The sequence below is a fragment of the Manis javanica genome, chromosome 6 (genome assembly GCF_040802235.1).
Source record: "Manis javanica isolate MJ-LG chromosome 6, MJ_LKY, whole genome shotgun sequence".
NCBI classification, from domain to species: Eukaryota; Metazoa; Chordata; class Mammalia; order Pholidota; family Manidae; genus Manis; species Manis javanica.
In genome coordinates, this window is record NC_133161.1 from 135625239 (window position 1) to 135640315 (window position 15077).

The 15077-nt window shown below is 41.0% G+C and overlaps 1 protein-coding gene and 1 long non-coding RNA gene across 5 annotated transcripts in view; one reads left to right on the forward strand and one right to left on the reverse strand.

The window, feature by feature from the left end:
- Positions 1 to 2904: 2904 nt before the first annotated feature.
- LOC118968816 (uncharacterized) lies at positions 2905 to 6068 on the reverse strand. Its single transcript, XR_012132634.1, has 2 exons — positions 5807 to 6068; positions 2905 to 5148 (listed from the first exon to the last, which is right to left on the reverse strand). It is a non-coding gene; the product is annotated as an uncharacterized lncRNA (long non-coding RNA).
- The window catches only part of PRDM10 (PR/SET domain 10), a 92757-nt gene continuing 82826 nt past the window's right edge, over positions 5147 to 15077 (forward strand). For all 4 annotated transcript variants that reach the window (XM_073239481.1, XM_073239479.1, XM_073239480.1 and 1 more), the window contains exon 1: positions 5147 to 5368. The gene's annotated coding sequence lies outside the window, so the exon portion shown is untranslated. The remainder of the gene's footprint in view (positions 5369 to 15077) is intronic.

Sequence of the window (15077 nt, forward strand, 5' to 3'; positions counted from 1 at the left end):
TAAATTCCCTATGGCTGTCATAACTAAGTACCACAAACTAGGGGGCTTCAAACAATAGAAACTTATTCTCTCGCAGTTCTGGAGGCTAGATGTCTAAAATGAAAGTGTTGGAAGGGCAATGCTCCCTCTGACGGCTCTAGGGAAGATCTTTTCCCTCTTCTGGTGGTTGCTGGCTATCTGGTTTTCTTTGGCTTGTAGATGCACCATATTCCATCTCTGCCTCTGTCTTCATGTATCTTCCCCTGTGTGTCTATGTCTGTTTTTCTCTTATAAGAAGACCAGTCATTGAATTAGGGTCCAACTTATGCACTATGACCTCATCTTAACTAACTATATCTGCAAAGACCCTATTTCCAAATAATGTCATAGGTTCCAGATATGAACTTTGGATGGCACTATTTAACCCAGTGCAAATGCCAAACACCCAGTTATACTCATAGTCTTCCACTCCTGGACCCTCTTAGGCTTCTTCCTGAATCATCCCACTTATGTGTGAGTCTCTAAACAACTCTGACCTAGTCACAGACTCTTTGACTCTTTCTCTGCAGTTCACCCAGTTCCAAAATCAGACATTCCCCTTCCTTACAGTGCAGATATGAAGCCAAACAACTGGCCTTTTTCTGGGGAGGGGGACGATGACGACTATTTTCTGTTTTCTTATTTTGAACTCACGGAAAAGTTGCAAATATAGTGCAAGAATTCCCATACAACTATCATCAGGTTCCCTATCTGTTAACGTGTATTATTTTTCTTTTTCTTAACAGTTTGAGACTAATTTGCAAATACATTTCTCCTTCACTCAGTATATATTGCCTAACAACAAGGATCTACTTTTATATCCATAATACAAAGGTGAAAATGAGGAAATTAACATTTATATAATATTATTATCTAATCTACAGATTTGACTCCACTGTGACCAATTGTTCCACTAATGTCTTTGATATGCATAAAAAATTGTTTTTTCCTGATTCAGGATCCAATCTGGGGCACATACTGTACTTCATTGTCATGTCTTTTTAGACATTTTTAGACTGGAGGATTTGTCTTTTATGACAATAATTTTTTTAAGTCAAGTAAAGGACAGTTATTTTGTAGAATGCCCATCAGTCTGGGTTTGCCTATTGTTTCCTTATCATTAGAGTCAGGTTATTAATTTCTGGCAGCCATATTGCAGAAGTGAACTATGGTGTCCTCAGTGCATCATATACAGACACACATGGGACCTACTGACCTATACTTGAGCATGGCGCCTTCGATCACTGTGATGGCATCTGCCAAATTTCTCCACTGTAAAATTATTATTTTTTTCTTTGTAATTAATAAGTATGTTTTGGGGAGGTATTTTGAGACCACACTGATATCAAACCATCAAAATTTCATTCATTAGCTCTAGCACACATTGATGATTGTTGCTTGACAAAATGTAAAAATTGTTATGGTTGCTGCCAAGTGATATTTTTTCTTTTCCCAGCATTCCTTTGTAATAATGAGCTTTCCCTTTTTTACGCATTGACTCTTTGTAGATTCTTTGGTCTATTTACTCACAGACGTTTGTTTTTAACCTTTGTGGATAGATTCCTCACTGTTACCAGCTCTGTGATGCATTTTTTTAAACTCACAAAAATAGCATGTACAGCATTTTAGTGGTTTTTATTGGCCCATCTTATCCACTACTCTTGTGGCAACAGATGTCACTCTTCACCTCCCATTCTTTCTTCAGGCAACTCCTACTTAGTTCCCTAACCCTCCCTGAAGCTGCTATTGACAAGTTACCAGCTAGTTCCACCTCCATCTCTCCAGACCCACAGGTTATCTGTCTTTACCTCTCAGCAACATTAGCTGCAGCTGACTACTACTTCCTACTTGAAACACTTTCTTCCCGTGGCTTCTCAGGCACCCTACTCTTCTGTTCTCCTGTTTTCTAGCCTTCCCAGTCTCTTTTGTTGGCTCCCCTTGTCTCTCACCTCTAAAATCGGCAACTCCCCAGCAGCTCCTCTTACCTTCGCTCTCTATACTCTTTTCCTCATCTAATCCTCATTAGCTGACCTATCTAATTAGAATTCATGCCACGTATTTAAATACAATTTATAGTTTGATGAATCCTAAGATTATATTGTAGCCCTGATCTCTCCTTGATTTCCAACTGATTATACAGTATGTCCCACTGGATTTCTACAAGGCATTTCAAATTTAACACGACTTCAGTGAGACTCTCAACTCTTAATTGTCTAATTTCTCTTCCTGTCTTACCAATCCTGGTTAAAGCATCAACCCTTACTTGGTCCCTCAAGCCTCAGCTTTGTAAATAATACTTGATCACTCTTTTGTCACCACTAGAAACCCCCACCCCATCCCGTTATCTTATCCGTTAAGTTCTGTGACTTTACTTCCAAAGTAGATCTGATGTCTATACATTTCTCCCTATTTACACTACTCTTACTTCAGTCAAGATCACTATCATTCCTTGCTTAGAGCATATTGCTGCAGACCCCTATCCTCCTTATCTCTTATTTCGCACCCCCTCCCACAAGATAAACTCCCCCAAGTAGCTAGAGTTACTTTTTTTAAAGAAGTTGCAATACCCCTGCTTTATACCTCCAACTATTTTAAATTGCACTTAAAATACAGTAACAACACCAGTACCATAGCCTTTAAAACTGTGTCTGATCTGGCCCTTGCCTATTTCTTCAAGTCGTCTTGCATTGCTATAATCCTGGCCATATTTTCCAGCAATGCTTACGGTTATTCACTGTGTTAGAGTGAAAGCACCATTAAAGGCAGGGATTTTTGTGTGTGGTGTTTTTCCTTTCATCTATATTGTTAAATGGCAAGTCTCAAAGCACTTAGAACAGCATATCATAAGTATTCAGTGAATACTTATTCAATGGAAGAACGACTGAATACATGCATACCATGTTTTATTTTCCTCTCACACCTTTACATTTGCCATTCTCTCAGACCGAAATGTTCTCCAAGATCTCAGCATGGCTGGCTTTTATCTCATCACACAAATGTTAGCATCTTAGAAAGGACTTCTTTGATACCTTATTTAAATTGCCTGCATCCTCCTTCTTTTTGGATTTTCCAGTTTTATTTTCTACATAGCACTTATGATCGCCTGGAATTATCTTATTTATTAATTTTCTTCTGTTTCCTCCACTAGAATATAAGCTCCATGAGAAAAGGAGCATTTTTTTTTTTGGTTCCCCATTTTATCCTCATTGTTAGGACAGTGACTGGTGCCCATTACATCATCAATAAATGTACACCAAAAGGAGGGAATTTTACTATATATACATTTAAAAATTAGTTTTAAAATGTACATAAAATGCAGGTTCCTGAGGTTCACTCCAGACCTTTAGAATAAAAAATCCCTGGGGTGGTGTCTTCCTGTAATATTTGTGCACTCTAAAGTTTTAGACCATTTCTCCAAGTCCATTAGGGTAACTTGAGCTCTGCAGTCCAGATAGCTCCAATCCTCATGGCAAGCTCCCTGGTGTCATTTCTGGTCAGCAGACTTCAGTTGGGACCTCCCAATCCATCAGAGAGGATATACTGTTAAATCTCAGAATGGGGTATTTTCTTTAGATGCCAAGGGATATAGGAATGGACCTGTTCAACTTCTGGCATTGTCTGTGTACTCACAATGCTAAATGGGAACATTTGAGTGGCTCTTTCTGAAGACACTGACTTCCATGTGCTACATATATGGTGAAGAATTAGTAGCGTCTCTCACTATTGAGACCCCAGTTTAGATCAGGCTCCAATTTACACTTTCTTTTCAATTAAATTCAACAAGTGTTTACTGATAACCTTTAAGTCCAGTGCTGCCTGCAGAGGAGCCTATGGAGAAAAAAGACAAGCTTTAGTCATCAAGTTGTTTTTTACAAGGCCGTTAACTGTCTTGAAGTTTTAAAAATGTAGCGTTCTACTATTCTTTTCAAGTTGTTTCCAGTTTTTTAAAATTAACAAAACAGTAGAGAATATTGTTAACTGAACTTTAGCTTTCCCCCCATGGGTGTTTTTTCCTCTCAAGTCTTTTGCTTAGCTGTACATTCTTTTCTTGGTTAGCCAAGTTTGGCAACTTTGTATGTTTTATCACCATTAATATTTCTATTTGTTTAAGCTCTAGCGTGCTAAGTATTTTATACGTAATTCTCATTTAATCTTCAAAACAACATTGCAAGATAGATGTCATGGAAGGGGAAACTGCTCCCTGAAGGTCCAAAGGTTCAAGATCCCCTGGGATCTAGTTGCCATTCGTATTGGGTAACTAGAAGCTGGTGTCTGCTCCAAAGCTTGAGCTCATTTCTATGCACTTGATGGCCCCTGGAGAAGGTAATTTCATGGGATGGTAGGCTGGGGAAGGTTGAGGTTAAGAAATGAGTAAGTCAAGTCCTTGGTAAACCAGTGTTGACTAATGCTTCATGTTTCTGGAAATCACTTCCTATTCCAGAATGGTAAACGGGAAAGGTGAGACGCAGTGAGGCGCCCCGGGGTTTGGCAGGGGCTGAGCACACGCACAATCCACTGGGTCAGAGGTGAAAGGGGCGCCGCCAGCTCCCGCAGGATCGCTTGACCTAGGGTGCACACTTCGGCGAGACTCGAGCTTGAGGCCCAGGCGGCGCAGACTCTCCGGGGTCGCCGCGTGTGGCGGTTTTGGCTGAGCGCCGCCAGGGAGGCCCGCTTCAGGTGCAACGCTGTGAGCCGGGGCAAAGCCCCGGCACGCCTCTGCGCCTGCGGCCCTCGTCCTGCCACACCCCTGGGCGCAGCTTCTCAGCACACAGGGACTCTTGGGTGTGCGGGGGTGCCGGCCAGGATCTCCGACGCAGTCCATCCCGTCCGCTTATCGCACGGAGGCCAAACTGTTCCTGCCTTGGCCGCGGGTCCCTCTGAGCCGGTTGATCCTGAACCGAAGAGTCGGCTTTTCTGATTGGCTAGAATACAAACGTATGCGAGCGCGGCCCGAGACTCGCTCTTTGATTGGATTTTAAATGAACAGCAGCGTACGAAATAAAGAGGCCTTCAGTCATTGGGCCATTGTGTGAATCTCCTTTTGACTTTTCTGCCGACAGAATAAGCGTCTCAGGATCTTCGTCATGAGTCTTAAATCTGGGCCTGTCAGTTCGCCCCAGCGTTATTCGTCTATAGACAAGAGAAGGGGTTTACAGAGTTCAACCAATCATATAACGCCGGGATCAGGTTGCCAGGCAGGTTATGCTAATGAGACCCCGCCTTTTATGCTGCTCCCACTCTGCGGCGGGAAGAACCACCTGGAGGTGGCGGGGGGGGTTGATTTCCATCACCCCTAGGGAGAGAGGATCGGGGACCCGCTGATCTTCCAGCTCCCCTCACCCAACGTCGTGTAAGTACCTAACGGATTAAGGGAACTGGATAAGACAGCGTCCAGAGTACCCCATCGACTGGGAGGGTGTTTCGTCTTTCCTTAGTCCCACCCAAAATGGCGCCAAGCTCTTTCCGCGTCTCAGAGCCCGGCCGGGGCCAACCGACCGCGGACCCGGGTGGGGGGGGGGAGAATTGATGGTGGTGGTGGGGGGGAGAAATCCCGGCGGCACCGCCCGATGGTACAGTCCAGCCGGGGCTGGGACAAGGCACCTCAGTCGGGGTGGGGGGTCGAACCATCTGCACCTTCTAAGGGGAAAGGGGCAAAAACCCCTAAAGGAGCCCCTCCTGGCCCTGCCTCCAGCCATGGCCTCGGGGTCTCTTCGCTCCTGCCTTCCCCGCGCGCAGCCTCCCCCCTGCGACCCTCGAGTTGCTCGCACGCTCCGTCGGCCGCGCGCACCTCTCCTCCCCTGCCCGCGTTGGTTGGGCCGGGACGGCAGCTGGGCGCCCAGCGCGCTCCTGCGGCGGCGGCGGTTGGGCTGGCGCTCCGGGTGCTGCGGGCTGTCTCCGCCGGCCGGGCACCTGGGGTTTGGCGCGGTCGGGCCTCGGGCCGGGGCAGCGAGCCCGCGGTCGGGAAGGCTCCTTCGAATGGGGCTCCCTGCTTTGTCTTGCGAGGCCGCGCCGCCCACCTGCCATGGACTGCTGGCCCTCCCCGACCTTTATTTACAAGTTGGCGTGGCCAGGACCCGGGGAGGCCACTTGCTGGGGCATGGGGTTGGCTCGTTTGGGTCCGTGCTGGTAAACAGTGTCCCGGGGTGGACAGGGCGGAGGCCGAGGTCAGCCTGCGCTTGGTTTTGACTGCAAAGGCTTGAGCCGAAGGCCTTTTGGGAGCACGTGGATGGTGTATACTTTCCAGGCGATCAGCAGCTTTCATGAAGCATTTTTAAGTAGGTTGCCAGGTATTCGGTACTCCACTACGTGAAAGGAACGCAGTGCTGTTGAATATTGTGTGAGTGCGTGTTTAACCTTGTTGCCGGATTTGTTGGAGTTCAATTCTCAGTCAAATGTTTGTGTACCCTTAAGCACTGGGAGGGCGGGCTTTGATGCTGTCATCGAGGAGTCCCACCCTGCTCAGCCCTGTACCTAACCGCGCCTTCGCCTGTTGTATCGTGCCTGGCTCATCACCCCCTGAAAGTTCTTTACACTCAACAGTACTTTTATTAAAAGCAACAAAATCAGTCGTGACAGTTTTGTGGCCTCCTTTCCTGACCCGCTCCTTTGTCCTCACTCCACCGTTTGCTCTAAGTGCCATGAAGGCAGGAAGGTAGCCTGTTTGGTACTTAGCATCTGTTCTGCCCCCATCTCCGCAGTGGCTTCTACGTTGATGAACCACGATTAGATACTGCTCTAGAATGTTGCGGAGGGAAGAAAAAAGGATTGGCTGGGGCCAAAGCCGTGTTTGAAGCAGTGTTGATTCAATCTGGTATATTTAGAAAGTAACTTGGTTAACTTTTTAGAGAAAAGTGAAGTTGACACGAAAGCCATTTTAAAGGAAACAATTTAGTTGTAGGTTTACATTTTTAAAAATTTGAACCAGACATTTTCCCCACCTTATGACTCCTCTTATTAATTCCTTGAGCACCTGGTCTTGGCTCTGCTGAGTTACTTATTGTAAGTGCTAAACTCTTTCCTAAATAAGCCATTTTTCATTTTTCTAATGTAGCATGCTTCACCACATTAATGTGTGTATGGTGTATTGTCCGTGTGAATGTAGTCGTGATCATACCGAGGGTCCTGAGTGCGTTTTACTTAGAGATTGTTGGTATAAGAGATAGTGTATTTATCCAATATAATCCTAAATTAACTGGCATTGCATCAATTTCCACTTGTCTAAATTTATTTCTTCTAGTTTTAACAATAATGCATGATTATTGTAGGAGACAGAAAATATAGAAACAGTATAAAAAGTAAAAATTACCTCAAGTGCAGTTACCAGAGGTAATCCCAGCTGATTATTTTGGTGTGCTTCAAATCTGTTTTGTGTGTGCATATAAAACATTTTTATAAACTTGGCATCAGGATATATGGTTTTTGTATCTAGTTCTTTTGTTGTTTTTTTAAAAATGTAGATCAGTACCTAATGACTTCACTGATGATTTGCCCCTTTACCCCGTTACCTGAAGAGGGCATCATGAAATCCCCTGAACCAAAAGAATTAAAATAATTTTACTTTTTAAAAGCATAGCCTAAATAGGATAGCCTAAACAGTGGAATAGGTTTCTGAGTAACAAGCAGAAATGATCAAAGAATTGAGAAATATTAAGTTATAATTTTGTTTTCCTTAATAATTGTAAGGAACTGGTAGACTCATGGTAATTGCATAATTTCATTCGATAAAAATGATCAACTATTCAACATCCTGTTATTGCAGTGTTTGAATTGTTTAGTCAGGGTTTGTTTTAAAATTCTGATGCACTTTGACCTGTTACCACTGAAATATGCAGTCTTTTCCCAGCCCTCTTCTGTCCCTGTAAGTGTAGACACACCCTGCCCAGCAATTTATATGTTTTTTTCACAGCAGAATTTATTTTCATTACTGTTTAAGTTTATCATAGGTACTTTTCATAGAGCAGCAAATGAGAATTTGGTCTGGTGTTTAGAAAGAGCCTCTGAGTTAAGAAACAGGAAAAATATAAACCAAATCTTTGCCGAATGGTCCTGTTGGAATTCTCCTGGGTATTGGGAAGTGGCAGGAAGGTGAGACAGGAGCATCTCACCTAATTATTTTGGCCGCCTCTGTCGAAGCCTACTTCCTCTTCTGGCTTTGTACTGTTTACGTGATTTAGTTGAATCACTGTTAAAGGGTATCTGGCCTCTGCCCTTTTTTTTAAATTGAAGTATTGTCGATACACAATCTTATATTGGTTTCAAATACATAACACAATGGTTCAACAGTTACCCATATTATTAAATTCTCACCCCCAAAAGTGCAATTGCTATCAGTCAACATAGGAAGATGTTACAGAATCACTGGCTATATTCTCCATGCTGTACTGCTATCCCTGTGGCCAACTTGTATTGTGCTTGAGAATTTTTGTACCCCTTTTATCTCCCTCTCCCTATCCTCCCATCCACCCTAACTCCTCCCCTGTGGTAACCACTAGTCATATCTTACTGTCTATGAGTCTACTGCTATTTTGTTCACTGTTTTGCTTTGTTTTTATATTCCACAAATAAGTGAAATCATATGGTATTTGTCTCTCTCCACCTGGTTTATTTCATTGAGCACAAAAGCCTCTAGATCCATCCATGTTGTTGCAAATGCCTCAGCCCTTTTTTTATTCTCAATATTATAATCCTTGTTGAAGACAAGGGTGGAACATTCTGAAATGGTGCCTTTCCAGTTTATTTTTCACAGCTGCTCCTATGACAGTGATACTTCACTATTAGTACTGGCACATTATTTGCATTCCCTTTCCAAAATCCTTCAGTGGCTTCCCTGTGTAGAGTTTAAATCTCTTTAGTTTGTGGAGAGCACCTGGAAGTAGGTTCTTGTGGATAAAGTGAAGGTTCCTGTGGCCAGGATTCTCACCTGGTCCTGGACGACTAGCTCACTTACACACATGTGGGCAATGCATCATTATTGATTCTATATAAAGAGCCCTGCCCAGTGCTCTGGGCCACACGGTGTCAGGGCTACAAGGCTGCAGGAGAGCAAAGACAGAGACTGAGACGGGCAGAGAGGCCCAGAGGCAGAGACTGACTTGCTGCGTGCAGACTCGTTCTGACTGGATGGGATTCCAGTGATTGAGCTGCCGCCGTGGAAACAAAGTTGGATATAACCCTTTCACCACAAGAACGTTCTACCGTCATTTCTTTGATCACACTGAATCCATAGCGAACTTGTTCAGGTGTGAAACCCGTGGGCAAGACAGTTTTTTTTGGATAACTTTGAAATAGCTTTGAGAATTGGTTGGTGAGGAAATGGGGAGGGAGGAGTATGGTTATGGATAATCCCAAATCACAATTACAGCACAACCGGTTAGAATGTGGCAACAACAATTATGAAATCAATACTGTGCAGTACACAAAAGCCCAAACATAGATTGCTAAAAGGTTACTGTATGCTAAAAGTCTGTTAGTGTTCTTCATTTCTTAGTTGGACTTTCATTTATTTCACCAGAATGTTGGAGCTAAATGCCCTCTTTCTTTACCCATGACCTTCACTTCCATGGTCTGACTGGTTGCAATCCACAGCCCCTTACCTGCTGTGATCTTACAAACGCTGTCCTTTAGATCTGTGCTGTCCAATATGGTGGTCAGTAGCGATATGTAGCTACTGTGTGAAACACACGCCAGATATTTTGAGATTTAGTTTGGAAAAAAATACAGCATATTTCAATTTCTAAAATATTGATGACATGTTGAAGTGATATGTTGCATATACCAGGTTAAATAAAATTTATTATAATTAATTTCACCTGTTTCTACTTACATGGCTACTAGATTTAAAATTACCTATGTGGCTTGCATGTGTGACTTGCCTGATATTTCTGTTGAACAGTGCGGCTTTAGATGTATCTGCTTTTGTTTTAGTGCTCAAGATTGTCTCATAGAAGCATTGTTATTCTTTTGAAGAATACCTTAATCTTAAAACCCAGATAATTAAGTTAACTATTATTGAATTGATATATTCAGTTAGTCATTTGAACTTAATAGTGACATCTGTTGATCACATAATCCATTTAAAAATTTGAGCTAAGCATAGTCAGCTAATCCCAAACTTAGTCTGTGACTTACTCACTGATTTCTTATAATGTGCCATTTTTCAAAGATTTAACAGATATTTCTGGAGGAAAGTTGAAATTGAGAAAATTAAGCTCACAATTTTTTTTCCTCCTGTAATTTAAGAAAAGGTCACAATTGATTGTAAGTGTAGAACATTTTGGTTTGAACCTGCTCACGGAACGCCTATACTTTTAAACAGAAATAATCATAGTTACAGATTTTATACCTATATTTGTAAACATTGACAGTTTTACCCTGACTTGTCTTTGCAGATGTATTTCCTCTTATTGTATGCCTGGGGGTTTGATATGGTGTTAATAGCATGGGCTTATAGGGCAAAGGGGTCTGGATTTCTACATAGCTCAACTGACTGACTTGACATCTTGGCCCCGATACTTAATTTCTCTAAGTCTTAGTGGTTTTTCTTTTTCTTGTCAAATCACTTAACTAGTTCCTTAGTTATTATCCCCATTAGATAATAGTAGAACCCATGTCACCGACTCAGTATGAGAATGCTTGTTATCTCTTACTACCGCAGTGTAAATGGCTCAATTGCAAAGCACATAGTAATCAATGGTTCAAGCTGTTTACAGTTTTGGACACTCTACTTTAACCAAACTGTTCTTCCCACTATTCCTACAGTATTCTGGGGTTTTCCTTCATGTTTTTACTCTTTCATTTCTCAAATGGAGTGTTTATTCCTCTTTGCCCACCCCTGCCTTGTTTTGCCCAACAAAATCCCATCCATCCTTCTAGAGCAGTGGTCAGTACATTTTTTTTTTTGGTAAAGAACTGCATAGTAAGTTAGGATGGCCACCATCCAAAAGACAAACAACCACAAATGTTGGCGAGGATGTGGAGAAAGGGGAACCCTCCTACACTGTTGGTGGGAATGTAAATTCGTTGAACAATTGTGGAAAGCAGTATGGAGGTTCCTCAAAAAACTCAAAATAGAAATACCTGTTTGACCCAAGAATTCCACTCCTAGGAATTTACCCTAAGAATGCAACAGCCCAGTTTGAAAAAGACATATGCACCCCTATGTTTATTGCAGCACTATTTGCAATAGCCAAGAAATGGAAGCAACCTAAGTGTCCATCAGTAGATAAAGATGTGGATAAAGTGGATAAAGATGTGGCACATATATGCAATCGAATATTATTCAGCCGTAAGAAGAAAACAAATCCTACCATTTGCAACGACATGGATGGAGCTAGAGGGTATTATGCTCAGTGAAATAAGCCAGGCAGAGAAAGACAAGTACCAAATGATTTCACTCATATATAGAGTATAAGAACAAAGCGAAAACTGAAGGAACAAAACAGCAGCAGACTCACAGAACCCAAGAATGGACTAACAGTTACTATAGGGAAAGGGGGGAAAAGGGGCATTACGATTAGCAGACATAATGTGGGGGCGAGGCACGGGCAGGGCTGTACAACACAGAGAAGACAAGTAGTAATTCTATAGCATCTTACTATGCTGATGGACAGTGACTGTAATGGGGTATGTGGTGGGAACTTGATAATGGGGGGAGTCTAGTAAGCATAATGTTGCTCATGTGATTGTATATTAGTGATACCAAAATAAAAAAAGAACGAGATAGCTTTGTGGTCTACACGGTCCCTGTTGCAGCTACTCTGCTCTGACCCTGTAGTGTGAAAGCATGGCTGTGTTCCACTTAAACTTTATGGACCCTGAAATTGAGGTAATGTAACTTTCTTGCTTCATGAAATATTCTTCTTCTGAGTCTTTTCAACGATTTTTAAAATATAAGTACCATTTTTAGCCCACAGGCCATACAAAACCAGGTGCTAGCTTCCCTTGGACTGTAGTTTGCAAGCCCTGTACTAGGGCAAGTTGAAAGCACACATTCCTCACTGAGGCCCTGTTGACCATGTTATTTGAAAGTAAGATACCTTTATCTTTGAATGTTCTACAGGATTTTTTGTATTGCTTTGTAATAATTTACTGAGTGCCTATAAAAGTATAATTTGTATAATGTGACAATTATTTGTGCTTATTTCTTGCTTCCTAAACATACATTCTTAGAAGCTATGGATATATTTTAGCCCCCTCTTATAGAATGCAGTACACAAATGTCTTTTACTTACTGGATTCTAAAAATTTGGAAGCATAAAGGTTAGTGGATAGAATTAAGATATTCAAAGCAATTTCTGAGGTGTTTCTCCCTTTTCTTCAAAATTTTTATTTTTGTATTTAAATCCTACTATTTCTTTGCATTGCTTAAAGGTTTTGAGGCCAGTTTATTGGGAGTCATTTACAGTCTTGCCACAAACCATGATATAATAGGCAACCTTATTATAATGTCCTTCTGACAGCAGAATAGCTATATCTCCTTTGACTATTGCTTTGTGTTTGAATAAATTTTTTAAGTCACCTTTGTAAGGCACCTGTTTACATTTAAACCTTAATGTGTGACATTAACAGAGCAGTGTGTGACTACTTTGCACATGAGAAAAAGGGGACAGAAGTTTAGTGAATGGGATGAGAGTGGTGGGAACTAAGGCTAGGAGCAAGCTGTCTATATTAATAAGACTTCAGTCTCTTACTCATCATTTATTCATCTTCTCTTGAAGTTATTAAATTGAAAGTATTCTGCATTTTTAAGCACCTCATACTTTGATAATTATAAGGAACTATGACCAGTAGATGTGTAGGAGCGTTGATTATGTGGCATGCAAATTTTCTCAAGGATGTTAAACCAGTTGAAATGAGATATGACATAATTGCAAAGTAATAACTCTAGAATTAAAATGAAAGTACTTAGTAGGAATTTTGCTTTGATGAACTTTGTTTCATTAAAAAATTTTTAGGAAGTTTGTATTCCTATTTATATGTTCTTGTCCAAAACTCTAGGTTTAAGAAAAAAATTGTATCTTTTTATACACCATTTCAAAAAAATCATAACTTTTTCCATATGCTTGGTTTTTCAACAGTTATAAACTGTCAGGGATATATTTTAATTCTAACAAAATACATATAAGACCTTTATAGAAAAAAAATTCTAAAGTCTGAGTGACTTTAAAAACTAAGTAAATGGAAAAACATTGGTTCAAGGATTGGAAGATTCAGTATTACAAGGTGTCAATACTTTGGAAACTGACTTATAAGTTTAATGTAATCCCAGGAAATTTACAAAAAAGTGGACAAGCTGATACTAAAATTTTTGCAAATGCCTAAGAAAAGGAAAGACACTCTTGAAAAAAAAGTTGGAAACATCTCGACTGGAGATCAAGAAGAACTGTAATATTTAAGACAATAAGATGCTGGTACCAGGACAGATTACTAGATCAATAGAATACCATAAGGAGTCTGGAAAGAGTCTCCCACATATTCAGACACTTGCTTTGTAACCCAGAAGGCATAGCAAATGAAAGGCAAAGCAGTAAAGCGTGTAGAAGTTAATACAGGAGAATATATTCATGACCAGAGTGTAGAGAAGAATTTCTTAAATAAGATGTTACTTTGAGTAATAGTATAATGGGCAAAGTCTTAAACAGGCAAATGTCTAATAAACATATGAAAAGGTGTTCAACCTTGTTAATAATCAAGGAAATGCAAATTATAACCACATTGCCAGTTGATGCCAGTTACAGTTACTGTACACCTAAATTAAAGGTGACAGTACCAAATCCTGAAGCTGTTAAGCAATAGGAACATTCATGTTTGGCTGGTAGGAATATAAATTGGTATGACTACTTTGGAAAACATTTGACATTACCTAAAAAGTCAAAGATATGCAGACTCTAAAGCCCAGCAATTTCAGTTATGGAAATGCATACACAAGAGAGACCCAGAAAAAATATTTGGAATAATTTTTTTTCCTAATGTGAATGATTCAGTTAACATCTGAGGGCTGCTATGTTCTGTTCTGTATACACAGGTAGCTTTTTTGGGGGGCAGTGAATAATGTTATTTATATTTTCCTTCTCTACTGAATATTAAAATAGAATCTTCCATCCATTCTGTTCTTTAGTTCCTAAAACAATGCTGGGTACAGAATAGGCATTTAATAAATATTGCTGTGTTTTTAAAAGTTATTATTTGAATTTTTCAAAATGGGTGTTCTTCACCATGGCTTTGTAGTTACCTGAACTATCTGGGTATTGACTGATTTGCTTAATTAAATCTGTCGGTTCGGCAAATTGTAACCTCCTTGAGTTCCTTTGGGATCAAGCCAGGCTTAGTGATTGCATCATCTGGTGGGAGACCGAGGCGATGGCAGCATGTCCAAGCCAAGCTTGGATTCTTGCAGCTTTGCCTGGATGAAAACTTGCATCAGATAAGGGAAAAGATATCCAAGCTCTGTAGTAAGAGGGATCTGGGTTCAAATCCACTTATCAGTGCTATGAAGTTGGACATGTTAAAAAAAAGTATTGGTTATTGTCTTAACAATGGGTTTCAGCCCCGGGTAAGTTCTCTATGGATTCAGTGAGACCAAAGAATGACAACGGAATGTTCTTGGGGTAAAACAGTTTATTACCCGGCTTGTTCTCCCGGTGATAGGTCAAACACTAGAAGAATTAAGTCTGCATCCAACAGTCTGCAGGTCTGTAATCCTCCTTCGTCTCTGCCTCCACCCAGAGCACTGGGCAGAGCTTTTTATATATAGGGACTCAGTCAGTAATAGCTAATTGCATATGGGTGTGGAAGCAGTAGCCTAGCAGCAGACCAGTTATATCATCAAGTAGTTTGGGTTCAGATGAGGATCCTGGCCACAAGAATACCAACTTTCCCCACACTCCACCCATCTAGGATTCTCGCCTTACTGTCTACACACTCTCTCAATCTTCTGCAATGCTCCCTGTGTGGAAAACGCTGGAGCATTGTAACCAGATTCCACAACAGCAACAGAGGATAACAACAACAACATAGAGATAACAAAAATTAAGACACAACAAAATTTTGATACAGGTAAC